This window comes from Acomys minous, assembly GCF_964271855.1.
Source record: "Acomys minous genome assembly, chromosome: 12".
In the NCBI taxonomy this organism is placed as follows: Eukaryota; Metazoa; Chordata; class Mammalia; order Rodentia; family Muridae; genus Acomys; species Acomys minous.
This window is the reverse complement of record NC_140493.1, coordinates 37,629,874-37,649,968: the sequence shown is the minus strand read 5'-3', so window position 1 is coordinate 37,649,968 and position 20,095 is coordinate 37,629,874.

The following is a 20,095-nucleotide window of genomic DNA, read 5'->3' as shown; positions in this document are numbered from 1 at the left end:
GTATGTTTCAATCTCGTTCCTAATTAAAATTTTCGAGCTTTGGGATGACCCCTCCCCAATTCTGCGCCTATCTCTACCCTCTAGCAACCACCATTCTCCGTCACTGCTACTGTGGGTTTAGCTTCTACTATTTCACACACAAGTGGGATCCTGAAAGGTTTGTCTTCCGGTGTTTGACATAGTTGAGTTAACAGAAGAGCCTCTAGGTCCTCTATATTGTCATTGTAACAAATTATAGGATTTTATTTTATTTTTTTTTTAGTTTTAAGACTTAATTATATTCTTTGACTCTTAGCAGAATGCAGCTCTTCTTTTACTCATCCATTTTTGGGTTGATAGAACACCATGGCGGTTGTTAATAATGCTGCCTGGTTGCTCTGATTTCGGGAACTTTGGATATACACTCCAACACAAGACTGTTATAACATAAGCCGCTTGTGTCACAATTAAGGAAAATCCATATATTTTCTGCAATGTCTTCATTTACATTCCCACTAACAGTATGTGAAGGTTCTCTGTACTCCAAATCCTCGGAGTCATTTATCTTTCATCTGTTCATTAGTATCTATCCCTAGTCAGTTATTCAGGACTGGAAATGCCAATTTCTTCTGTCTGCCATGGGAATCTAAGACTCTTGTCCATCTCACAGCATTTGCTGAGGCTTGGAGGAGACAACACATGAAGAAGGCTTAGGGCAACTTCTGGTGTTTAATAAGTGTTAACCACGTTAGCTTTTATTACTAACATGACAGCATTTCTGGCATTTATTTTCGCTGTAATTTTTTAAGGCAAAGTAACTCTGCAGCTGAATAATCAAAAGGACAATGACACATACTTTTTTGAAGCCTTTGAAATAAGCAGTAACAAAAAAATTCTTATTTCATCTCTTTTACTAGATAGTAAAACATTAATATTTGACATTTACATAGCACCTGCAGAACATAAAACAGCCAGGGTTGGTGTTTAATAAAGGAACCCTCAAAGGGTTCCACCTTTGGAACAGTTCTCATTAAAATCAAAGCAACATGACATTGCCACCCTCCTTAAAAGAATGGCACAATTTTATTTCTTAACAAAGAACGTGGTCATAGCAGATAATAAGAAATTATCTATTCCATGGATAATATCCTAGAATCTTATTGATTCTTCTATGATACCATAGATACATCAGGCAAAATTTCCTCAAGAAAGAAATAAGAAGTTGCATAATTAAAAGTATAGCCTATTGTAGGTGATCGGAATAAGTAACAACCTACCTTGCAATCTACAAATCTAAAGAAAAATGGAAAGAAGAGAAGAATTTCTCCAACTCCCTGGGCTTATTGCATGGTCCCTTATGATCCCAATAGCCCTGCATACACAGAAGTACGGTCTCCAAATACTAGCCTCAGGTGAAACACGGGGAGAGCTATATTAACAGAAGCGGCTGAGCACTAGGCAGCGTGTGGCGGAGGTAGACTCCATCTGAGTTGTGTTCCTTCCATAAACCCATTGCTAACCTCTCTGCTCTAATACAAAAGGATTCTAAGGAAGCTGGGCTGCAAAGGGATTACCCTGATCATACTTGTATAGTATGAATTGGGTCTCGTATTTGATTCCGAATCTTTATTCTTAACCACGTTCAAGGACATTGAGCCATCCATCCATCGCTGCATTTTTTTTTTATTTCCTGCAAGCCAGCCAGTCGTTTAAGTATCATCTCAAAAATAAAAGCTTGGATGCGTTCCAAATGCCTTTGCCAGTCCTGACATTGAGCGGAGAGTAATAACCAGTAGAGCGACGACAACGAAGAAGCCAGACAACAAGTAGACCTGACAGATCTCCTTCCCACAAGTAACGACCATGGAAACCAGGAGACAATCTACAAATGTGAGCCAAGAAGTAGTCTGGCCAGCGTTATAAAGCAGTGGTTAAAGGAAAGCTTCCTTCTGTTGTTTTCATTATTTTCAAGGTACCTTGGCTCACCTTAAGCAAAGACTCTCAGACCATCTCTCCTTGCATGGGATACATGGCAGTGTGTTCTGCCTATGTATGAGGTCTCCCTGTGTGTAAGCGTAAACAAAACAAGCAGGGCACACAGGAAGCAAAATACTCCACCAGAGATAACAGGAGAAGTAAATATGCCTCATATTTTGCACTTTGGCCTCTACCAATTTCTCACTCAATCTCTTAAATTATACATCTACTTTTAAACATAAATAATCATATTAAATTATAAATATATAAATTCCATTCTTGGTTTCACCTGCTTTGCAACTTATATTTGGAATATATTGTAAATGTAAGAGTATTTTATCATATGAACTTGTGATTTAAAACTTTGTTACAGTCCAACAGTGGCGGCACATAACTGTAATCCTAGCACCTGAGAGATGGAGACAGGTGAATGAAGAAGTCAATGCTGTCATTGGCCACGCTGTGAATTGAAGGTTAGAGTAGGAAGCATGAGATTGTGTCAAATAAACACACACACACACACACACACACACACACACACACACACACATTGGTGTAAGTATAAGGGTATATAAGCATTTCTATGTGCATTGTATAAACATGTATATATATAGAGAGAGAAAATAGAGAGAGGAATAATTAAATATATTTAACATTATACAAATATAAATAATATAATTAAATTGCTTTATATAATCTCTATGATAGCACCCTTGCCAACACTCTGGCTATAAAAGTTTCAAAGTGTAATTACCGATCTTCTGTATTCTTCTCATTGGTAAGTGCAGTCTCTGCTCTCTCTTCTTGCAGTCTGAGTGGGCTTATGACTAGAGCCACTAACAGCATATGAGAGCTGTGTTGTTATGTAGCTTCCGAAATGAGGTATTAGAAAGACACAACCTCCGGATCACTCCCTGAGAGCCCCAAATGGCCATGTGGGAGGGCATCCTTACTACAGCACAGTAGAGAAGCCAGCGGGCTTGGTGGTGTCTTCTCCCTTGCACACATTCCAAACCCTGGGTCCAGAAGCAGCAACACTATTAATCCAGGTTGTAGCAAGCAATTACACTGGCCACCTTGAGTAATTATTGATGATGTCTCCAATGTAAGCATGTGTCATCCTGATACGTCTAATAAAAGACACAGTAGACATACCCAGGCACAGACACATAGAAAATTAAGAATGCCAATATTAAATATCTGGCAAACAGCAAGCTCCAAGAAGAATGTTTGATTTGTCTTCTTGTCCCAAGAAACGTAGCCAGCCATGGCAAGAGAGGCCTGGCCGCAGATGAGTGAAGCATCTGTAATATAATCACATTAAATTCTAAATGTCTAAATTCCATTCATAGTTTCAGGTGCTTTGCCACCTATGTTTCGAATATATTGTAAGTATAAGAGCATTTTATCGTACGAACTTGGGGTTTAAAATTGTATGTTACAGTCTAACAGTGGTGATAGGATAATGTAAACCCATGGCGTGATTATTTTTATGTGTTTTAAAGTCTGAACTATTTTCAAGTGATTACAATTCAAAGTAAAATTACTTATTTGAAGAAAATGTCACTGTGGTATTAGAAGGAATTACAGGGCATACTAAATTTTTATGAACTCTTTAGATTTGCATTTGAAATTGAACCCAAAATAAATCGAATTCTTATGAAATTTTGCTAAAACAAAACAAATACCTGCAAATACAATCAACAAACATTTCTAGATTATATTCTTCTTTTTTTATTTTTTATTTTTTATTTTTTTATTTTTATTTATTTTATTTTTTAAATATTTTTATTACTTTGTTCATATTACATCTTGATTGTTAGCCCTTCCCCTGTTTCCTCCCATTCTTTCCAACCTCCCACTTCCCCCCTTCTCCCCTCCCCTATGTCTGTGATTGAGGGAGACCTCCTCCCCCTATATATGCTCTTAGAATATCGAGTCTCTTCTTGGTAACTTGCTGTCCTTCCTCTGAGTGCTGCCAGGCCTTCCTTCTTCTTAGAATTTCTTTTTAGGTATGTTATATTATTCTGTAGACACATTTGTCCATAAGCACTCTATATAGCACTTTCCTAGCTTATCAACAGTGGTTGCATTTTATATACAGCATCTGCCAATAGGAAAAAAATATAACATGGCTGCAAACACTCGACACTGTATTTAAAATAACATAGACCCAGACCCATCACCTTGGTTTTAATATTTCACCTCTTTAGGCCAATTTTATCATTTAATTTAAAGGAATCATAATTCTATCATGATATGTGTGAGTAAATAATTAGTCAACTAAACCTAATTTTATTATTTATGACACACTGTTTCCTAGGGATCATCTTTAAGAAATCAGAATCCAATTAGAGGTTTTGTTCTCTTAGATCTATTTGTTAACAAAATACAACATCATCTAGCTTCACAAATACTGTGTTTCTGTGATACAGCCTCATGTATGTTCTGCCGGGGGGGGGGGATGCTTTGCTCTTATAGGGCTGGATTAATTAGTAAGTATCAAACTACACAGTATCAAATAAGTATCAAACTACACAGACTGAATCTACATTTATTATATCCTGTACTCTTTATAGGGAAAAAGTATTGACCCCTTACCATTTCCTTCAGAAACTGCAAAAAGCTAGACAGGATTTTCATTACTTATATTGTTCAAATTCAGCTCTTCACAAAGAACGTGCACATATTCTAGAACTTCGGGGAGATGCTGCTTTGCCAGAGGCTGGTCAGGAGTCCTGGGCCCTATCATCTTACTCCATCATTACTCACTATGAGCTGGATTACATTCACAGGCTCATTCCATGAACTTTGTGCATTCACACGTTTCTTACCTGTTTCCTTCTTCCGGTTGTGTTCTAGAGTGAACAAGCTGTTGGACAGATTTGAGTTGAAAACAATCCATTTCCTTGTGGAATGAAACACGCTGTTAACAAATGTGGTCTGACAAACTGAGCACCAAATTTGGGGAATCAAAGTATCTTCTCATGGGAGGGCTTGGATCACCTAAAACAAATGAAGAGGCAGAGAGGTTGGGCAGTTTTTTCAAGAGGAAAAAAAGTTTCCCTTGCCTCTGCAGGTGATAGCAAAGACATGTGTTGGATAATTAAACCATTGCCTCTTAATGCTTTCTATAAAATATTGCATGAAGCATGAACAATGCAGATGACCATAGAGGGCATCAGTAAGGCAATGAAATTGCCCAGAGTCTGAGAAGGCCAAGAGATCCAGTTGACCCATGAAGAAAGAATAACTAACAAAGAGCTAAATAAAGAAATCTAAAAAGACCTTCTTAAATAGAAGAAAGACAAAATAGCCCCCTCTCTTTCTCTCTCTCTCTCTGCATGTACACACACACACACAGATTCATAGGTTTGGTGTTAGTGTAGTAGGTAGGCTCCTTTGTGAGTCAAGCTTTTAACAACCTAAAAATGATCTTGATCATAAAAATCTTGACTCATTCATGAGGTAAAGGTGAACTGGAGAAGACTGTGACCAAAAGAACCTCAGTGATGAGCATAGGGCCTACGGACAGGAATGGAGAACATAACTTTTCCAAATTGGCTTGGAATAAAACTACTTGATGTAAGATGTGGTGAAAGGCTATGGATGACAGAGAAATGTCCAAGATTAAGGACTAGGACTGAGGTGAATACTTAAACAATAAATAATGGTTGATAGGTCAGAAAGTCTCATGGATCTGACAAATCATGAAGACAGAGGCCACTAGAAAAAAGGATATGTATACAAATACTAGTTAAACTATATGTGATCTTTGGTGACTGCGGACACATCCAATGACATCAATACATGGATGTAACTAAGCATTTGAGAGCATTTGATTTATATCTTTCAGCCCTTGATAGAGGTTTTCTTTTATATTAAGCTGGTTGGTTTTGTTTTATCTGATGGCCTACAGCATGGTAGAAGAGAGTTTTTTCTATGTATCTGAGGGAAAGATATATTTTACAAAGGAAATGAGAACCCTGCCCCTCAGGACATGAACTCTGAAGATCTCTCAGAACTCGATTTATGGCTCAGTAATCAGTACTTACAATGGTTCTTCTCATGGAACCTTATCTTACCTATTTATTTACCAGCATTCAGTTAGTCATAGCTGTCCCCAATACTAACACTCTCTGTACCCTGTAAGGCTGTTTTCTTAATTTCAGATCAAATAACAATCTTGAGAAAACTGTTCTGCCATAGCCAAACTTGGCTATGCAAGAATATTCTAGATAGGGTGGTGAACACAGCTTTGTTCACACATCTAACACCATCTGGAAGCATTTTGTTTTTCATGAAAAATACGGATCATGTGATTATTCTGTTTCATTACTGTAGAGAATGTTTTACAAACAAAATTAACTAACAAAATAGCCATCAAAATAAAAGAACAGAACACTTCTATGTAGTCAGTTCTTTATTAAAGTGACTTCTGATGCCATAAATTTTGAAACACAGAACTGTTTGGGTCAACATATATTGACATCTTAAATGATAATGTGTCATAGATTAAAAATAGTAGACGTTTAGCTTTAGCCAATGCATGTGGCACCAAGACAGATAACTTACCTGAGCTTTCCAACACAGCTTGGGCCAGCATCTTCTGCTCAAAGCTGTTTACCACTCTCATAACCTCCTGCCCTGACATGAACTCAGCTTTTGTGCCAGAGCCATCCATAGACACAGCCAGGCTTATACATCCTATGCTCTGGGCCAGTCTTGTTTAGACTAGTGACCTATCATCTGCTAGAGCCCAGCTGACTTTGTCCACAATAGGCATACAACTAACACAAGAAATCCACATGACCTTCTCTGATCCTACAAACAGTATGAAAGAACAAAACATACGCTCCACCACCGTCACTGCACTAGTACTACAGAAACATTCCCCAGTGACAATTACCTAGACAGACACCAGGACTCAGAACCTACAAGAAAAATTGTAAATACTTAACTTAACAATGTAAAGATTTCATAGAAAACACACACACACACAAACACACACACACACTAACTAACTAATGAATTAACTAAGTAAATAAGTAAATAAAGAATAATGGCTCAGAGATCTTAAAGAGAATGAAGCTAAAGGTGAGGGGGGAGCATCCCAGGTAAAGAAGAAAGAAAAATTTTCCATGATATAAAATAAAATAATTTATGTTCAAAACACAACTCTAGAGAACATACTGGAAGCAATACTTTAGACTGAGAGGAATAAACATAACCAAGACAATTAGGAGAAAAAACAAATAATCAAAGGTAAAATTAGTTAAATACAAGACACAGACAATTAAAAAATGACTACATATCAACACATTCAGTTCAATGATAGCTTTAAATATTAGCGATAATAGCCTCAATTTTCTAATCAAAACGTACATGCTGCTGGAATGGATCAAGAAACAAGATATATCCTTCTGTTTCTCTTAGAAATTGCCTTAGGGTGTAAGTGAATGGATAGAAATGGGATTATGCAAATGGAACCAAGAAACGAGCGGACATCACTATCCTAATACCTGACAAAATTCACTTCAAACTAAACTAACTAGAGAAGGTAAAGAAGGATATTTGAGTCAAAGGATGGTTAATCAAAAAGACATTACTATCATATATATATCTCAAACTGTTGTACCCAATTTCATTAAGAAGTATATGACTGTAATTAAATACACAGATTACAAAAAGTAACTTTAATCCACTAATAATAGTTGGTTATAGTGCCCAATTACTGCATTAAACAGATGACGTGGACAAAAACAAACAAAGAAACACTGGAATAATATAAATATATATTCATTCGGTCGGTACTCTGTTCCTCTAGGGATCCCTGACTAATACATGATACAACTCAATAATTTGGAGAAACAAAACCAAACAAAACTCAAATACAGGAGGAAAAAAGAAATAATAAAATCTGAACAGAAATTAATGAAATGGAAACAAAGAAAACAATACAACAATCAGTGAACCTAAGAGCTAGTTCTTTGGGAAGATGAGCAAGACCAACAGACCGTTGGCTCAACTAACAAAGAGAGCAAAAGAGAGATGATCCAAGTTAACAGCTTTGGAAATGAACAGGGAAACATTATAATAGACAACAACAACAACAACAAAAAGCCTCAAACTATTATAAGGGGATACTTTTAAAATCTGTACTCCAAAATGGAAAATCTAAAAGAAATGAACAAACTTTTAATTCATCCAAACCACCAAAGTTTAACTAAGAAGAGAACAACAACTTATGCAGAATCATAGTAAATGACATTAAAACCATAACAAAAGCCTTTGAACTACAAAATAAAAACAAAAAAGTCCAGGCCTAGATGGACTCACAGCAGAACTCTATGACACTGCTTAAGGACCTCACCCTGCCCCATCTGCCACCACACACAGGTTCCTTCTTGAAAGCATTACCCTCGCCACTTGGCACATATTCCTCATCTTTCTCTCAGGTATAGTCCCCATGAGTCTCCCTGACACTCCTGATCTATGTATCCATACGGATTCACCAGATCTGGCCATCTAGCTGGGACCCATATCTAGGGAGCTGACGGTGCTCTGCCCAAGTGCACGGACTGTGTAACAAGTGAGCCAATACCAGAAATGACTTTCTGAGTTGCTGTTCAGAGGAACCCGTAGATACTTTATTTTTATTTTTTTAAATATTTTATTAATTTATTCATATTACATTTCAAAGTGGGTCAGAGGGGAGGACATCCTGTTGCAACTTTAGGTGAGAGAAGCATGGGAGAATGGGGAAATAGAAGGATCCAGAGGGTCCTAGAAACCTACAAGAAGAACATTATAACTGGTGGATCTGGGCCCAGGGGTCCTGTTCAAACTTTGGCACCAGCCAAGGACAATACGGGCAGTGAACTTTGAACCCCTACCCAGATCTAGCCAATGGACAGGACATTCTCTACCATAGATACTTTAAAACAATATAGGTCATTGCTGTTGCTCTTGGTTGCCTCCCAGAGGTTGAAGTTCCTATTTTGAAGACACACAAGATTCAAGGACCAAAGCTAGATCTGACTAAAAAGCCTCTTTCTGCAGGAATAACTGTCATGGTAGCAGAAGATGCTATGCAAGCTTCCAAGAAAGGGAAGTAACCAAAAGTGCCATCCAGCTATGACACCTATGAACCACTATGACCACTAGCATGGGTAGTGACACTTAGTACAGTAGCACCCTCTGACTCAAGAAAGATGTGTTCCAGTACATCTAGTGAGTTTCTCAAACCATAGAGCATACCATAATACAACATAGTTGCTTCTATGCATATATGTCAATAAAAATGTTAACTCATGAATTAGATACAGTGGGAGATCAGCAGGAATTAATAATAAAATAAAACAATAAGAATTTGCATAAATTTTGTGAAAATGACCTCTTTCAGAATTCCTTTTTTTTTTCTTTTTGAGATTATAAAATAATTACATTTTTCTCTCCCTTTTCTCACTCCAAACTCTCCTGTATATACTTACCTGCTCTCCTTCAAATTAATGGCCTCTTTTTCTGCTAATGGATATTGTACACATATATGTAAATGTATATATATGTACATACGTGCTCACTTATACCTAAATAAAACTTGTTCATAAGATATAATACTATCCCTATGTACCCTTTTTTGACAGACCAGTTGTCTCTGTACAAACAATTGGTGTTCGATTTGGGAAAGAAATAACAACACTTCCTGGGGAAGTACTGGGGTAGCCTCCCGCTCCTGCTCCCAGCTTTCCTGTTGCCTATAGTTCTTTGTGCAGAGCTGGAGCCTCATGGGCTTTTCTCCATCCACTCTGGCACATCCACTGGTGTCACCCTTGTTCACCTCATCTTTGCGCAGTCAGTCAAAGTTAGTGAAACTTCCTAGATATAGCTTATCAAACCGTATTCACCCTTCTTGGTATGATGGGGAATGCTATTTAATGAAAGCACTTCACATCCTGTCCTTTTGCATATCTCAATCTCTAGAACAACAACTCTTGCACTTGGGGCTATTCTTCACTAAAATCAGAATTACTTGAGCTAAGACTCTATGGGCTCATGACAGTTGATCTGAAAACCTGGTAAGAAGCTAGCTCGCATGTAGCATGCAAAATGTGAATACGCTGGGAAAAGGGTGCCCATCCTGAGGGGTCACTGGAGTAGGATGAAGCAAGAGTTCATATGCAAATAATTTCTAAAAGTTTTATTATATTTAATTGTATAACACTTTTGATTAATACATTTTGTTCTTTGACCCACTCACGCCTGTACATAATACATTCTGGTGCCTTCCCCTGCTTGTTTCTTACTTCCCACCACTGTCCTTGGCTGTACCCTTCTATAGATCTCTTCACCTTATTCATGACTTTTTGCTTTCTTCTGTGTCTCACAGAGTTGAACTGGAGTCATCTGTGTGGTCACGGGATTAGGACATATAGTGGAGCCTGATGGACTCACCACTGGGTGTACAACTGGACACAATACCCCCATCTACCCAGAGTATGTTGTTGCCGATAGTTCAGCAGCAAGTTGTAGGCCACTGCCATCTGTACACTATGCATTCCGTTCAATACGTTTAGCCTATAGCTGACTTAAGAAGGTGGAAGAAAACTTGGTGAGGAAATCTATTGGAACGCCCCAAATTCTTCCTTCTTATTATCTCTAAATACAATTGTATGTCCATAGATCTCAAAAAATTCATATCATTTTGGTGTTTCTGACAATAATAGATTACTTTAAACCTAATAGATTTTCAAGAGTAAGATGAGCTTGGAAAATTAATGATTATTCCTATAGAGAAGACATGAAGCTATTTGTGTCAAACCTGGAAATAATTCTCTCAAAATGGGGTAGAGGGGAGTGGAGAACCCCCTCTGACAAGAACTCTGGCGCCCTCAATTTGATAACTGTCCCTTAGTGGAGAGGCCCTGTGGAAACAGAGGAAGGGGATGCAGGCTATCCAGATGATACCTGATAGGTTATGGTCAGATGGTGTGGGAGGAGGACACCACCTGTCAGAGGTCTAGGGGAAGGGAATAGAACTGAAAAGGGAAGGATGGTGAGAGCAGGAAGATAAGAGCAAGGGGATTACAACCAGAAGTAATGTGAATAAATTACAATAACAACAGTAATTTTTTTAAAAAAATATCAACCCATCTATGCACAATTCACTTTAAGCCTGAAAGCAAGGGAAGCTAGACGCTAAAAACTGGGCAAGCATTGAAGTTGCACATAGTCACTCGCCATGAAACAGTCCCTCTGTGATAACGCATGGCTGTGGTATGATGTGAATCATAATGCTATTCATTTTGTGGTGATAGAGTATGTGCTCAACTTGCCAACTAGAACATCCAGTTCAGTTACCAATTCTCTGTTGCCTCAAATTGTCACTGTGGCATCTTAATGTCTCTGTGTCGGGAATTTCAAAGAGCACTGCTGACACTAGAGACAGCAGACAGAAGAAGGTACTTGTATATATGTTTAAAAAAAAAAAAAAAGGAACCATGACCGGGGATGTATCACAGTGGCAGAACACTAGCCTAATATATGAAAGGTCCGTGGTTCAATTTCCAGAACTGCAAAAAGAATTTTTGAAAACATGACCACATGAACGAAGTAGATGTATAGCCTTTTTAATGTCCAGATCCACATTTTCATCCCAAAGTGTGAAAGTGACAAGGGCCTGAAACATCTGGAGATGGAAAAAAACGAATCACACTTTCTTTGGAAGCAGATTTTACTCTGATGATTAACATCATTATAAAACACTCCCTAGGTGTTTTAGCCTACCTTTCCTTCCCCGCTGCTTTATAACTCCTCTTCCTCTTTTCTTCCCTCCCTTACTTTTTAAGCCCTCTTTCCTTCCATTCATCTCTTTATCTGTTCCTCTTTATACACTACCTGTATGACTCACTATTCACTGAAAATAAACAAACGAAACACAGGAAAACAAAATCTTGTCCCTATACTCCCTATGTTATTATAATATTATGATATTCGAGGAATAATAAACGTTTTCAGGGATAGAAACAAAAGCTGCATTCCAATTTCCCAAGCTCTCAGCCTAGCCATCTAGAAACCACCTCCTCGCTTTTAGTAGAACTGAATAATGTGTAGACTGATGAAATATGTTTCAAAGATATCTATAATAGCACAAAATAAGTCAGGACAGAAAGTGGTGCCACAAAAGATGGGATTAATTTTGGCGGAAGGGGGAGATATGACAGGAGAGGGGAGGGCACAAGGGTCACCTAGACAAAATGAGCAAATTGTATGTAGCCCATCTAACGAAAAGTAGTACAGCACTTCCACAGACCTCACAAGCAGGGCACTTGTGTGTGTGTGTAAAGAAACCAGGACAGGCAAAGTGGAGCAAACAGGAGTAAATGCATGTGATGCTGGAGCTGCATTCTTCACGGAGAAATCACTAAAAGAAAGTTGGGATGACCAGAGTTTTTCATTTTAAAGAAACTGTGTGCAGAGGTTAGATTAGAATGGATTACAGTAGGGAGGTGATTAGAAGCTGTGTGATGGATTAAGCTTGCAGTAATGAACATGAAGTTAGGACAGATACAAGAGGAAGAAGTGATGATGACGTGGAATGGTGTGAAAGAGTGAAATGAAGGGTGAAGGAGAAAAAGGATCCTAAGGTTGTTTGTGGTCTTACTTGTTACTGCTCATTTTTTATCACTGTTGGGTTTCAATTATGCATGCTGGGGACACATGAATCCTGCCTTGTGTGGCCAAAACATACATTCTATTCTGACTAATGTTTCCTACCCAGTCCCTGGTGGATGCATATGAAGTTGGTTTTTTTTTTCCCCCATCATGACATTTCACACCTCAGCTTTCAAGACATTCAATATCACAGGAATCCTAAATTTTAAAAGTTCATGGTTCTGAGAGTCAAGATCTCAGAAGGCTCCACAATTATGGGGCCTCATCTGAAGAACCTTGGTGTTAACCTAGGTACTGGGACTGGACAGTCCTGGACAGTCCTGGACAGTACTGGACAGTGAAGGTACAGAAAGACCTTCGCTCACATACCTGATAAATGACTGGGCTGCAGCTGGGACAGAAAAAAAATTTGAGGTAGGCAAATTAGCACACTGAGATTCATCATGAGCTGGGGGGTCTCACAAAGTCATAAGCACCTCAAATAATTCTCATAGCTTCATTTACCCCTTAATATACATGGAAAATGCCACAGAACTTTATACAACAAATGTCCCTACTGAAAGGGAACAGTTCAACTAAATCAAGCTGAAACATGAAAATATGAAGGCTGTTTCCTGAAGGTTGAAAAGGGAAATGTGTGTGAGACCTGATATTTTGGTATTTTGCTGGTCTTAACAGCAACAAGACTGAGCTGATCAACCTTTACCCCACCCTAGCTGCTGATTTCTTTAAGCTCTCCAGGACAGGAACTTCCTGGACAAGGAGACAAAGTTTATCCCCAACAACTGCATAGACAAAAATGTGGGTTGTACCAGCTTTCCCCTGCTTCCTCTCAATCCAAATTATAAATTCAGTGTCCCCTAGATTTCGTGGCACATGACTGAACACACGGCAGATGACTGATAAATTCCAAGGAGTTGCAATCAAGTGTTTTTATTGAGAATGAGCATTGTTAAGAAGATACAAAGCAGAGAATATGTTGACTGCGTGGCTCTGATACCATTGCGGGCTTGACAAACATAAAATGGATTGATGAAAAACTCACTAGAGGGAAATAAAGTTGGTAATAGAGAACATATGAAAAATAACCACTGTGTCCAGGATGTTATAGTCTCTGCACAAGCCCCACTTTGAGAAGGCACACAGCCCAGCTGCAGTATTACTGCCCTAGTTTCTTCCTAGCAAATAGCCTTAAGCTGAATAGAACAACTTGTTCAAGGTGACACCACCCTGCAGAGTGAGATCCATGTGGGGCTTCTTGAGGGAGCTGTTGGAAGTCCAGTGCCTGTCACAGATGAATTATTTTTATTTGCTACCCAGAGGTGTTCGAACTGTGGGCTCTTTCCAATGAGCTTGCTGTATGCAGATCATCAGTCTCTTTTTGGTGCTCATCAAAAACATACCCACCCAAAGGAAAGTTCTTCAAGGACTCAAGAAATGATCAGAGTTTTTTGGGGGGGGGGCATTCTACAGACAGATGACTCCAAGTCCAGCAAGACTGGGAACTTAAACCTTTGAGGATTTGATGTGTTTGGTTATTGCTAAGCTACAGTCCTTGTTTAGTGTTTTGGTACAATCACACTACTCAACTCATTTTTTTTCTCATTATTGGAAGCCTATTGGTTCATCATGTAGCCTAAGTGCATTGGTTACACAACCAATCAGAGAAAGAACAAAGGGAAAAGACAGCAGGGAGTGAGGAATAGCTGCTTGTTTCTTGTGGTTCCTGTACAGATGTTTTGAACGGTCATTACATTGAGTCTCTACACTAAGTGTTGTTTATCTGCTGTCTGTAGTTTTAGACTGGACCTCTTTGAGCCGTATACTCAGCTGAGATTTTCCATTTAGACTCTTGACTTCACACTGCTAAGCCATGAGCCATCACCTCAGGAAAGCAGTAGGAAATATCAAGGCGAACCTCAATGTTTTTCCATTCTACCTTTAAGTCCTAATTGATTGAGCTTTCCTCTAATGCCCACAATTTATTGTGTTGAATCATTTCATTGTTCTCCTACCTTAGAGTCAGTGGATATGAAGACTCCATTAACTGGTCCAAATACAGAAGTGAGGAAAGGGGAGAGAGCTTGCGAGCAGTGAGGGTATATTTACAACACAGGGGTCTCTTCCTCCAGAAAATGTGCCCTTCACGCACACTGTTCAACCAAACTTACTAGTTACTTGCAAACTTCTTAGAGTAGTTGATATTACATGTTCAAAGATTTTATAAAATAAATGGCAAATAATGGATTCAACCTACCAATAAAATGAAAAAACTTACTGCATTAAAGCAGTAGCACACGAAGTTTTAAAAGAGTTTTCTTTTTTATTTCTATGAAACATTTACTTAGGCATTTAACATGTTTTTACAGATAAGTTGAATGTTAATTATTTGGTCATTTTTTTCTGAATAAGTATCACTGCTACTGGAAGAAAAAATTACAATACTTTATATTATATATATTTATATTAAATAACGTATTATATATACTATATATTTTATCACTCAGATGTGGACAGAGAAAATAAGTCTAATATAATAAGTCTAAGAAAATTGTGCTCTTAATGTTTATTAATTTTGTGTGTATGAGTGCTTTGTCTGAAGGTATGTCTGAGTATCATGTACATGCCTGGTGCCCTGTGGAGGCAAGAACAGGGTATCACCTAACCAGGACTAGAGTTACAGATGGCTGTAAGCTGCCAAGTGTACTGGGAATTGAACCTGTGTCCTCTGAGAGAGCAGCCTATATATTCATATACATATATACATTATGGGGTATGTTTATATGTGTACATAGATACACATATAAAAGTATACATACACATAATTAACCAACTTTTTTAATTTTTAATTTTAATTTCATTAATTTATTCAGATTACAACTAAATTGTTATCCCATCACTTGTATCCTCCCATTCCTCCCTCCATCCCGCTAACCAACTATTTTTAGGCTAGTGCAAATGAAGACATTCTTTAAGTCTGAATTTTAACATCATCGCCACCGTCGCCACCACCACCACCATGACCATGTTTTAGTTTTCAGACAAGATTTCACTGTGCAGCCACCCTAACCCAGAACTCATTATACAGACCAGATATCCTGGAGCTCACAGTGACCATCCTGTGACAACCTCATGATGCTGGGATTATAAGCAGGAATCATGACAATTAGTATTTTAAAGCATTACTTTTGTGGGGCTGGAAAGATGGTTCAGCAGTTAAAAGATCTTTCTTAAACCAGTGTTTTTCTAACTCATCCTATTTTTAAACTGTATAAGCATGAAAATAAAGGCATATTTACTCAACTCAGTAACCTACACTTAGTGATAAACATTAGATGATTCTTAAATAAACACAACAGCTTACAAAGACAACTGAGCTAGCATAAGCTTCTAGAATGCCCTGAGGTCATATGCATGTGTGGAATAGGAATCTAGACTATTTACTGCCACTCTAGTTGAAATAAAATTTAGATGTAAAGTTTTTCAAATGAACAACTGTGGTTTTGTTGCCAGTTTTTCTCAATACATTCAGCCTACAGTTAATGGTATATGCTGTTATGAAGAGAGTTAATATATATTATTAAACATATCTTGTAAGTAACGAATGTTCGGACACTGACTATAAAATTGAGAAATCTTAAAGATAATCAAAAAGCTGAGTGGAGGAATAAAAATTAGTCTTTCAAGTCTCTTCTTGGTAACCTGCTGTCCTTCCTCTGAGTGCCAAGGTTACCAAGAAGAGACTTGATACCCTATGAGCATATACAGGGGGAGGTAATCCCCCTCAGGAACAGTCATAGGGGAGGGGAATAAGGGGAAAATGGGAGGGAGGGAAGAATGGGAGGATACAATGGATGGGATAACCATTGAGATGTAACAAGAATAAATTAATAAAGGAAAAAAAAGAAAAAAATTAGTCTTTCAGCCAGCTTAATGTTGCATGCCTGTAATTCCAGGGCTCAAGAAGGTAGAGGCAGGCAGATGTCTGAGAGTTCAAGGCCAGCCTTGTCTACAAAGTGAATCCAGGACAGACAAGACAGAGAAACCCTGTCTTGGAAAATCAAAACAAACAAACAAACAAACATAGCCAAATTTGTCTTTCTAAAAGTGTGGTAACATGTACAAAATCTGTTCTGTTTCAGTTTTAATAGTGACACTTTGCTAAGGAACTTTCATATATGTCTGGAAGCTTATCCTCAATATGTTTTTTGAATATCTTTGACCATCCCTAAGTTAAGTAAAGTCATACATTAATATAAGGACTGATAAAGGCCGTGAGTGTCAGGGTGATGACACTTATGATCTTCTGAGTGTAGCCATGTTCTTCTGTCACTCATTCCTTATCAAAAAGATGAATTCACTGATCATAGCTGCTTCAGTGAGTTTATTTCAAGGACATGAATGGTGTATTGCAATGAAAAATCATGGGGACAATGACTACTACTCATGAGATAATGGGGTCTTGGGAAGTTTTGATGTAGCTTATATGTGCCAGAACTGGCAGCCAAATAGTCATTAATATTGTGTTCACATTGCCCTCATCTTCTGAAAATACCTATTTATTGACTTCAATTCAAAATTTGAGAAAATGTGCTACTTTCAAAAACTGTTAGCAACAAGAAACATGATAAGATGAGGATATCTCCTGAATATTAAGGTTTACTGGCACTGATAGTAAATGATAAACATGTAAGGATCAGCAATATAGGTTGCTATCCTTCAGGATGAAAGCCCAGAGGGCTTGTAGTCAGTTATATTCTTAAAGGGGTACACTGGAAAGAGGAATGTGTTTCTAACTGCAATCCACTGGTACTTTTAACATTGAGAAGTTATTACACGGCCTGGAGAGATGGCTTAGCTATTAAAGGCTAGGCTCACAACCAAAAATATGAGATGTTACTACAGTACTTTGACCCTCAATTTTTCTACCTAGAAAATGGATAAAAATTGGATAAATAATGCTCATTTTCAGCTCTGGGCTGTTGCTAAATACAAACAGGAATGTAATATTTGTGAAAACACGTTTTAAGACACCACTGAGGGCAATGGCTTCTAACGTTTATTGTTGTGGTGATAGGACGCATTTAACTTACCAGCTTTTGTTGAACAGTCACTGCATTGCAACCACCTCTTTCACAGAAATGATATGAACTCAGTTGCTATTCTGTGAATGTATAGATCCACAGCCAAATGGCCACTGCCATGTGATAGTTTTCATACTCATTCCACGGCATCATGGAAAGCAATATTAGACTAAATTACAAATCTGGAATTTACCAGATAGAGAACATCGCATAAGCCAGTCAAAGCCTTAGTTCTCTCTCTCTCTCTCTCTCTCTCTCTCTCTCTCTCTCTCTCTCTCTCTCTCTCTCTCTCTCCCTCTCTCTCCCTCCCTCCCTCCCTCCCTCCCTCCCTCCCTCACATACACACACACACAAACATACATACACACACCTACACACAAACATACACATACACACACAAACACATAGTCATACACATATACAGAGAGAGAGAGAGAGAGAGAGAGAGAGAGAGAGAGAGAGAGAGAGAGAGAGAGAGAACCTACCCTAAAAAGACAGACATTGACGGTACCCTGATGAGCAAATGGTACAAAGAATGTCACATCCACCTGGCACAATAACATCACTGAATGTCTAAGTGTTACAGAGACACCACCAGTATATTCAGAATTTTATCTCATTACATCGTCCTTGACTTTACACCCAGAAATGGTCCAAGTGCAGAACAGATAATAATCACACCATGCATACCATTGTTCTTGTTCTCCTGACTTCTTAAAAAAAAATACCAATCTGTATGTATACTTGCTTACTGAGCTCAAATATATTCTGATTGCCTTTCCAAAAAAAATCCCCCACCAACATTCTGATTCTATAATCAGATCCCACTGTTAATGGAGCTTATAATAATAGTAAGCAAGAACTAAAAGAAATTATATCTTTTGCTAGAAAAAAATGCCACAAATGCTCACCGCAGCTGAATATATCCAAGCGTCATTCCTTGATAGCTTGCAGAAGCAGGTTTAATTTCTCAGCTGAGGCCTAAAAACCTACTTTTGCCTTGGAAGGTTCTGTTTTGGGTTTCTACTGCAGACACAGTCTTCGTTTTCTTTACTAACCACAACTATCCGATGGAACGCTCTCTGTGTCCACACACATACATTCAAATGCTTCCATTAATGGTTGGCCACAAAACCATGTGATCCCAGCAGTCACTCAACACAAACTCTAGATCTTAGTTATTTTTAAAATTTTTTTCAATTGTAGCTCCTCCCCTGGTCCCCGTTGCCTCCAGGTCCCACGCTCCCTCCCTCATCCCTCCTCCCCCCTCCCCTAACATCTGGCCCCAGACTGTCATGTCTCATCTAGACTGCCTTCATCCTCTTCCCCTGTGGGCTGTGAAGGCCACCCAACCAGGCAGAAGTGATCTATGAGTGGGAACCAGAATCCATGTTAGAGGTAGCCCCTACTCCCCATATTATGGGACCCACAAGGAGACTGTGCTGCCTATCGACTACATCTAAGCAGAGGGTCTAGGTCCTCACCATACATGGCCCTCGGTTGGTGCATCAGCCTCTGCAGCATCCCCATCCCTTTCCAGACCCAGATTTGTTGACTTCATTGGTCTCCTTGTAGAGGTCCTGTCCCCTCCGGGTCCTTCTATTCCCTGACTAATCCATAAGACTCCCTGTGCTCCCCTCTGAAGTTGCCTGTGAGCCTCAGCATCTGCTTTGCTCCTCCACAGGGCGGAGTCTTTAAGAGGACCTCTATGGTAGGCTCCTGTCCTGTTCCTTCTCTTTAACTTCTACCAATGTCTATTCTATTTGTCTTTCTGAATGAGAATTAAGCATCATCCCTAGGGTCTTCCTTGTTATTTAGTTTTTTTTTTAGGTCTGTGTATTATAGTGTGGTTATCCTGTATTATGTAGCTAAAATCCACTTATAAGTGAGTATATACCATACGTGTCTTTCTGGGTCTGGGTTACTGCACTCAGGATGCTCATTTCTAGAGATTCCACCTTACACCCCCCAGAATAGCTAAGATCAAAACCTCAAGGGACAGCACATGCTGGAGAGGATGTAAAGAAAGGGGAACACTCCTATGTTGCTGGTGGGACTGCAAACTTGTACAACCACTTTGGAAATTAACCTGGAGCTTTCTCAGAAAATTGAGAATAGATCTACCTCAAGACCCAGCTATTCCATTCCTGTGCATATACTTGAAAGATGGTCCACCATACAAGAACATTTGCTTAACTATGTTCATAGCAGCTTTATTTGTAATAACCAGAATCTGGGAACCCAGTTGTCCCTCAATGGAAGAATGGATAAAGAAACTTATACATCTATACAATGGAATACTATTCAACTATTAAAAACAAGGAAATCTTGAAATTTGCAGGCAAACAGATATTAGTTTTTTAAGCAAAGGACACCCAAAA